At 41.9% G+C, this 9291-nt stretch overlaps 1 long non-coding RNA gene across 1 annotated transcript; it reads right to left on the bottom strand.

The window, feature by feature from the left end:
* Window positions 1-1067: 1067 nt before the first annotated feature.
* On the bottom strand, window positions 1068-7184 carry LOC141371352 (uncharacterized). Its single transcript, XR_012376250.1, has 3 exons — window positions 7096-7184; window positions 2970-2994; window positions 1068-1146 (listed from the first exon to the last, which is right to left on the bottom strand). It is a non-coding gene; the product is annotated as an uncharacterized lncRNA (long non-coding RNA).
* Between the last annotated feature and the right edge of the window lie 2107 nt (window positions 7185-9291).

Genomic DNA, 9291 nt, shown 5'->3' with positions numbered 1-9291 from the left:
GGATGAGCCTCAAACACAGTAGGCTGAGTGAAGAGAGCCAGTCACAGGGGATCACATATTACGTGATTCTGTTTATATGAAAAATCCAAAATAGGCAAATTTATAAAGACAGAAACTAGATTAGTAGCTGCCTAGGGATTGGGGGTGGGCAGGGAATGTGACAATGAAATAAGAAGTGGTCACTAAATGGTCTGGGGTTTCTTTGGGGGCCAATGAAACTATTCTAAACTTTATTGTGCTAACAGCTTCACAACTCTGTAAATAAACTAAAAGTCATAAAACTGTACATTTTAAATGGGTGAATTATACAGAGTAGGTGAACAATATCTCAATTAGGCTGTTATAAAAATGAAAATCAGTCCATCATCGGGATCAGCGTGGCGTGGGTAACACAGAGTGTCAAGGGCAGAAGCACAGAAAACAATTTGGAAGCGATCTCCAAAACAAGGTATGAGATGATGGTGACTGGGACCAGGGTGAGAAGCAAAGGTGGGAGAAATCAGTAGGTGTTATATACCTTCTGAAAGATGAGTCTATATCCTTCGTTCTGATGGATTCAGCATGAAATATGAGTTAGAGGTAAATGTCATTTTGGGGGTTTAAGCAGCTGATAGGGAGAGTTAGCACAGACTGTGAAGGGGCCACTGCTGGAGGAAAGCCTGCAGGGGGGACCATGAGACCTGGAGTTTACTCTGGGCTCTGTAAACCTTGAGAGTTGAGTGTTGAGTGGGCATCTGAATCTGGCATCCAGGGAAGAGGTCAAAACTGAAAAATAAAATAGGGATGATAAGCATTTAGGTGTTCTGAACCAAGAGATGAAATATCACCTAAAGCATGAGATCAATACAGAAGGTAAGAATTCTAAGGACCAAGTCCTGGCACTGTGCCAGCAATTCAACAGTTTGAGAAATGAGGAGAAAGCAATCAAAGGATATGCAGAAGGAGCGACTACTGAGACAGGAGGAAAAACAGGTAAATAAGGAATCTTGGGGCCAAAGAAAGAACATATCTCAAGGAGGAGGAATTGATCGTCATGTCAAGTACTTCTGATAAGTCCAGGAAGTTGAGGACCGAGAACTGACCAATGGACGTAGCAGTTAGAGAGCATGGCTGTGACTGTCACAGATTCGTTTCAGTGGCATTAATCTGGAGGCAAAAGACTGATTGGAGTAACTTCAAGAGAGAATGGAAAGAAGAGAAAAAGCATAAAGACAATTTGTTCAACTCAGTTTTTTGTAGAGAAGTTCTAAGAAATGAAGTGGCAGCTGGAAGGAGTGTGTGTCAGGAGAGGGTCTTTATTTAAAATGTGAAAACTGGGCACCTGAGTGGCTCAGTTGGTTAAGCGACTGCCTTCGGCTCAGGTCATGATCCCGGGGTCCTGGGATCGAGCCCCGCATCGGGCTCCCTGGTCAGTGGGAGGCCTGCTTCTCCCTCTCCCACTCCCCCTGCTTATGTTCCTGCTCTCACTGTCTCTCTCTCTGTCAAATAAATAAATAAAATCTTTAAAAAAATAAATAAATAAAATGTGAAAACTTACAGCGTTTGTATGCTGATGGAAAGTATCCAGCAGATGAGGAAACAGGGAATGTTGGCAATATAGGAGAGGGGAGACAGGAGCATGGACTGCCCGTCCACAGTAAAAGGAGGTCAGAGAGGGCAACAGCCAGATTCAGGGAGATGTGGAAACCAGAGCTTGCAGACATCTTCTGTTGATTGCTTCTCTGTGAAATAGGAAGCAGGTCATTAGCTGAGAGGGAAGAGGGAAGGGGAGAGGCAGAGTTACCAGAATTCTGAGGAAGGAGAAGAGGTAAAATCATCCTCTGGAAAGGGAGGGAATGACTAGGCCAGCTATTTCAGTGGCCATTAATTAAAGCGTTATTGTTCATCATGTGTGTTTTCTCCAGCCACATTTAATTGTATGGGTAGAGGCAGAGAGTGGAATTTAATCAAGGCTGAGGTTTTCCAGAAGAGAATAATGAAGGGAGAGAGGGTGAAGTAGTTGATGGGATGCAAAAAATGACGATAATGATGGCCCAGGGAATCTAAGCTAGTAGAGTGAACCGAGGACGTGGAGGGGATTGAGGGACAATGAAATGTTGGCGGGAAAATGGAGTGTAGGTCCCAGTGGGGAAGAAGAGATTTGGAAGCTTGAGGAGGGAGCAGCACATTAAGCCATTATCAGATATCACCACCTCTGCCTGAATTCATTTACAGGCACTTGTTAGATTAAATTAAACTTTAATGCATTAATACCATCGGCAAAGTTGCATGTTGTATTAGGTTCCTGGGGCCGCTGTAACTGGGTGGCGTAAACAACAGAAATTTATTGTCTTGCAGATCTGGAGGCTAGAAATGCTAAATCAAGGTGTTGTCAGAGTTGATTCCTTCTTAGGGTTGTGAGGGAGAATCTGTCACATGCCTTTCTTCTGGCTTCTGGTATTCCTTGACTTAAAGATGGTGTACTCCCTGTGTCTTCAGTAGTCTTCCCTTTGCATGTCTGTCTCTGTCCAAATGTCCCCTTTATATAAGTACATCAGTCTTATTGGATTAGAGCCCATCCTGGTGACCTCACTTTAACCTGATTACTTCCGCAAAGACCCTGATTCCAGGTAAGATCACATTCTGAGATATGGGGGAGTTAGGACTTCAATATATTTGTTTGGGGGGGACATAATTCAACCCATAACACAAGTATCCTAAGAGGTAATATACATAAAGAAAAGGAAGTAATATACATGTTGAGGACATATGCAGGCAGGTGTACCAGCAGGATATTTTAAACTGAGAGTGATCAAATTTGAACCTTAAAAAAGCAAAACAAACAAAACAAAAAAAAACTGTGTTCAGTTGTTGGATGTTCATTTGAACAGGTACCAAGTCATCCATTACCCTTTACCTCTACTGGTGGCAACAGGAAGGTGGGGGTAGAAAGGTGGGGACTGAGGGAATAGGGAAGCCAAAAATATTACCTGGATAATGGTCCAAACAGAGGCCCTGGAGAAAAATCACACAGAAGCTTTTAGTCAAGTGGCCCCAGCTAAGGATCTGAAAAACATTTCTCCACAGAGTCTGAAGCTCCTTTTCCTTCCTCAGCACTGTACCTATGAAACAGGCTGGCCATTCTGTGTTATTGGCCCAGGGATGGACTGGCATTCTCCCAGCCTTAGGAAATGCGATGCTAACCGTTAGGTCATGGCAAACCACGTAAGCCCTCGACACAAGGCACTTCCCTCTCAGGACTAAAGCACCTGGCAAAACAAATGCATTCTCAGAAGTGATCAATAGATCCCCAAAGATCTTTTTGAAAATATATAGGAAGCAGATGCCCAGTGCCTGGGCCCTCTCTTGTGGAGGTATTTGCCAGAAAATCTATCTAAATTGGGGTCTAATTAGAAAAAGCCAGGGAATCTGGTTCACCAGACTTCTAGAACTGTGATTATCCAACTAAAACCAATGAGACCCATTGATCGGCTGCCATTTCAATGGAAGAAAACCGGTCCTGATTTAATTCATAGACATAAGGATTATTTATTACTATGTGGACAATGAGAGGTCACTAAATTTTAGTCTTCATAAATTAAAGTTAGCACATTGCAAGTGGATCGAGGATGTTAATTCATTGCTCTGCTAATAAGTTTGGCTCCCACACAATGCTTGGCAACATTGCCAACTCCAATGTAAGCTCACACGCACACAGCTGGAATTCCCACAGGTTTCAGGAAGGATCCTTTGTTGTCAGTGTACTAGCAATGTTGCTTTGGGTTGGTTGGTTGTGGTTTTCAAATTGTTGCTATTCTTGTTTTTTAATTACAGATTACTGTGGTTTCATTATATTATTATTAATTGTATTTGTTGTCAGTTGTTTGGTAAACCCTACTGTGTGTAATGGTGCACATTTGCACCAAGAGTATTTTTGGCCTATTATTATCCAATAACTAAACTTTAAGGCATATGTATGTATTGTGGTTCAAATATGAATCATCCAGACCATTATTTCTAAAGCAAATTTTGTGTATATATATATATATATATATATATATATATTTGATATATGTGTGTGTATTTTATATATATGCATGTATGAATACATATATATAAATGTGTACATATAAGCATACATATATTCCCCCAAATTTGCTTGCACAGTGGCATTTTGTTAGTGATAAATATTTGTGCTTTTTATTCACATAACTTCCAACATACTATCAAGTTAGTAGTTTAATACAATTATTGGGTTATTTTTGTAGGTGTAGGGCATTATTTTATAATAAGAAATCATGTGTATATGGATCTTGTCTTCTCTTATATGATAAATAGTAGGTTTTTAAGTTGTAAGCAACAGATTAGCGACACTTTCTTATTTTGTTCCCCAGGTTATGGGAGATCATGCCTTGCTATTGCAGGTGTGTTCCCTGCAAGGATCCATGTTGGAGGCATCTGAGAGTCAGAAGCCTTGGCACATGCGTGGGATGACAGCTTGACAGAGTTATTGGGTTGGGGATGTACAATAAGGTGAAGCAGTTTAGAGAAAGGGCCAGTTCAAGTGACATGACCACAGTCTACATTCTAGTGACATGACCCAAGAAACTTTTTCAGTCTGACTTCCAACTTCCTCATCTGCAAAATGAGGAGACAGATCTACCTCACAAGGTTGTTACCAAATTAAATGAGATGGAGCATGCAAAATCCTTAGCACAGGATTTAGCTACCCAAAATGGCAGTATTCTTATTGCTGGGGTTATTACCATCACTAATTTGTCAGCCAGGATGGGCTAGATTATATGACTCTAACAAACAGCACACAGAGAAAAACTTAGTAGTTTCCAGCAACAAAGATTTATCTCTTGAATTCATTACATATCCATTGCAGGTTCGCGGTGGCTTTGCTCCAACTCACCTGTGCTCAGGCACCCAAGATGGAACATCGCTAGCTATTGTGGCAGGGAAAAACATTGCTGGCTCTTAAAGCTTTTGCCCAGGAGCCATGCGTCACTTTGGCCCATATTTTATTGGTGGACGCAAATCATACGGCCACCGGTACATTTAACAGGGTGGAAATGTGTAACTGCCCTGAAGAAAACGTCCAACAAGGAAAATGGAATATTTGGTGAACAGAGATACCATCAACCATACTATGAGAGCACGATCCTTGGCCCCACTTCCTCAGTCAGAGAGTCGACCCAGCTTAACTATTAGGGTCCAAAGTCCCTGACAATGCAATGCAAGCTATATTGAACAATGGTCTGAAAACAGACCCCACAATTAGGGCCCCTCTCCAAATTTCTCTCTTATATCCAGATCCAAGTATGAGACACCTTCCGCTGCCATTTCACGAATCCTCAGAGCAGTCAGTTCAGGCTGTCCTCACTGCTACCACTTCATTTTCAGCCAGATTCTCCCCATGCCAAAGCTACTCCAACACCTTAACAAATGCAAAGTGCTCTTCCCCTCTCAGTTTCTCTCCTCCCCTGCTTCCTGAAGCGGCCGGTCTTGTTGAACCATAAAAGTCCCCAAGGAATAAGTAACTAAATTATTTGTGGGGAAGAGTGGGGAGACATATAAAAAGATAATACAATTTCCTGAGAGCTGAACTTAGAGAAGGAGAATAATGTCCACTCTCAAGGGATTTGTTTCTACATCCATTATGGGCCTACCACAAGCTAGACTGGGAGCTAGACTCTGAGCATGCTCACATCTCAGTCAGCTCACTGTCTCAGAGTGAGTGGCCAGTAACTCAAAGGAAGGAGTTAGGGATGTGAAACTGAGCCAGGAAGCAGACCCATACTGAGAGCAAATCAAAATTTGAGCTTATATCATTTAGCAAATGCAAAAATACACCCAACCATGATGAACCTTCCCCCAAAAGCCACTCAGATGCAGACCCATATTTAAAGACTGATCCTTGGGGGTCTGATACTTCTTGGACTCGGTTGAGTGATGAGGATGAATAGATTAAATTCCCCCCAAATTCACAAGCCGTCTTGGCATGTGTGGCAAACCATCTAAAGTGTCACCTGGACAGTACAAGAGATCTAGTCTAGACCATGAGGTTGAGGTCCATTGAGATAAAGACCTGGTGAGGAATGAGTGAAGCTCTGGCCTCCTGTCTCTATGCAGGAGCTTTCCCAAACTCCAGCCATTCCTCTGCTACATGCAGAAACCATGCCACAGCTATGTGCCACCTGCCCTATTAGTAACTTAATCCTTTTAATATTGAATGACTCTTTTTAAACAGAACTTAAATTTAACCTTTTCCTAAGCAGTAGTAGCTGTGAACTCACAGCTTTGATGTGCTAATTATTTTGTCTGATATACTTTAAAAATAAATAACCTTTAAATTATTTTTTAAATGTGTTCATAAACCCCTAAAATCACTCGGGCCCCATGGGTGATGCACACACTGAGCTCAGAGGTTGAACTCTGCAACCTGCTGCCCGCGCACAATCCCGCTCACCTGAGTCTCCGTGAGGCTGGCCATTCCTTTATTTTTTCTCCTATTCTTCCCTTTATCCATAACACAGACCCAAGCCAAGACCTTTTTTTTTTTTTTAACTCAGAGGTGCTTCAGGGAATGATTTGACAACTTTGCCTTCTCTGGTGGACTCCTGAATTTCTTTTTGAATGTTTGGCTCACCTGAACACCAACATGTACCTTGGGGGATTCCCCACCTTATTAGCCCATCTCACCACAAAGTTGATATCAAACTCACTTTACCAGGCTTCCTGCAGGTAGGGTGCAACCAGTTAGTTCAGATTCAGTTCATCTGATGATCCCACATGAGAACATGAATTCAAAATTTAGTTACACAAAGAAGTCCCACCAAAAGCCCATCTACAGAAGGTGGCAGGTACATCCATCCCTCTCCTCATCAAGTTCATGATTTAGTGTGTTCCAAATAGATGTCATTGGATAATTGCAATATAGTGAAATAACTATCTCTAATTAGGGCAGATGCAGAACACTCAATGCAGAGGTTACAGGAAAAATTGCCAGGGAGGAGATGCTTATGTTGGCTCATGAAGGATGGGGTTTCCCAAGAGAGTAAGGAAAAAGGTAGCTCAATTAATGTTACCTATTATTATTACCATTCTTACCAGATTTGAGTCAGACAGACATGGATTCAAGTCACAGCTCTACTAGGAAGGTCAGCTTCCTCATCTCTAATCTTGCCCTATTTTGTTCTGCAAAGAATAAGTAAGATGATTTAAGTAAAACACAAACTAAGATATTTGACACACAGGTTCTTCATAACTGCTCTTTCTCTTCCCAAATCTAATTTTGTTTTGTTTTGTTTTTCTTTATTGGAATGTCCTTCACCTCTCCATTTCCAATCTAGAAAAAAACCTATTATTCAAATTGTACTTGAAATACTGCCTCTTCTGTGAAGCTATTACTTACCAAGAAGACACAATTTTCCTTCCTTTGAAACCGCTTTGAAGTTCATCGTGACCTCCGTAATGCTTGGTTTGTGGTTGGTACATGTTTGCTGTGATAAATTAAATTGCCCCCCACCGTTCTGACTCCTGTTCATAGTCTTAACGTCTGCTTGTTCTTTGTTTGTTTTTTCAATTCTTTCTATGTGCCCAGCTAGCATTATGACCATGCCAAGGCAAAACTCTGATTTTTGAAAGGCTTGACCAGCAGTTGGGATAACTAAACTACAACGTGTCTTTGACCCCAAGGTTCTCCATGTCCCTCCACTCTTGGTCAGTCTTGTTCCAAACCTGTCTTCTTCTTTCCACATGATACATAGCTACTGAGCTCCTTCCACATACCAGACAGGGTCATAGGTACTTGGTCTATGTCAGTGAATAACACAGACCTTGTTCCTTGTCCATGCTCCCAAGGAACTTATACTCCAGTGTGGCGAGACAGTCAGTAATCAAACAACAACACAAACAATGACATGATAATGATGCTACAATGGAAAAATACAGACAGACTTGTTCTAGGCCCAGTCTGTTTCTTGTCTTGCTTCACCTAGCCTCTCCTCCTAGCTTTTCTTCCTCTCCACTCTCATCCCAGTGTCTGTAGGTCCAAATTCCTATCCGTTAAGGCCCAGTTCAATGCTATCTTCTTCATGAACATAGAGAAAGACATGTGCACCATGTAAATATACAGAGAGCTTTTCACATGCAGCTTCTCACCCATGCTACAAGCTCCTGAGGACAAGGCTTCACATACCTCATCTGGGCGCCAGGAGCTCCCAACAGAAAGCCAGGAAAGAAGCACTCAGTAGCTCTTTATGAAATGAGCAAAGGGTCCTGTCCCTTGTCCTGCCACACTGTACCTAAGGAACCCACAGCCATGTTCTTCGTAGGAAACCTGTTCCGTTTCTGCCTCCAATTCAGGAATATATTCTTCACAAAAGGTAAATAAACACTTGCAATCCAGAGATGCCAAGAACTTAGAACATTCTGCATCATGATTTCCATGGTAACTGAGGTTGTGCGTAAAGAACTCTGCCATGATAGCATCTTAATCCAGAAAGCCTGAGCATTTTTCAAATTGTGAATTCTGTCATTCTGGCCATAATAAATGGTTACCTGTATTGCAAGCTGCTGAATAGATACTCTGCATTTCGAAGCCCACTGTCACCGTCCCACAGCATGGCCACCATGAATGTAAAGTACTATTTATCAACAGATCATCTGAAGTTGTTTATGGGAGCCCTGGATCAAGTCAACCCTTACTGCCATCAATAAATAAGCAAAAACTTAAAGAACGTTAGGTTAGGGTATACACACAGTATTCCTCTGTTCATACAGAGTTTACTGCTTTTCACCATATTTTGATTTTTATCTTAGGTGCTATGCATAAACAGAGCCAGAGGCACTGCTGTGAGGGCTGGTGAATGTGCACGCCTCTGTTTATTTGGGAAATAAGAGCTGTGGGGTTTTAATTACCCTGAGCTGGTAGAGATCAATTTGAAAAACAAACATATTAGTAAAAAAAAAATCAAGCACTCTTTTGCTGCCAGAGGATTACAACTTGAAATCATAGCATCTTAGAGCTTTACAGCTAGAAGAAACAGAGACTGGGGCGGGGGGTGGGGGAGCCAAGCCCCTCATGTTACAGATTGGAAAACTGAGCGCCACAAGGTGAAATAGCATGAAGAGTGTTTAAGACCTTGGGTTCTGCTATGAGATCTTGCTCAAATCCCAGGTTCATGACTTACCAGATGACCTGGAAAGTCACTTGACCTTTCTGGGCTTCAGTGGCCTCATCTGAAAAATGGGGATAATGATAGAGTTGGGAGGATTAAACGTGGTAATGGATGTAAAGTGCTC

Source organism: Callorhinus ursinus, unplaced genomic scaffold (genome assembly GCF_003265705.2).
Source record: "Callorhinus ursinus isolate GAN/ISIS: 27379988/994484 unplaced genomic scaffold, GSC_fseal_2.0 scaffold69, whole genome shotgun sequence".
Classification (NCBI taxonomy): Eukaryota; Metazoa; Chordata; class Mammalia; order Carnivora; family Otariidae; genus Callorhinus; species Callorhinus ursinus.
This window is presented reverse-complemented; position numbering and strand designations above follow the sequence as displayed.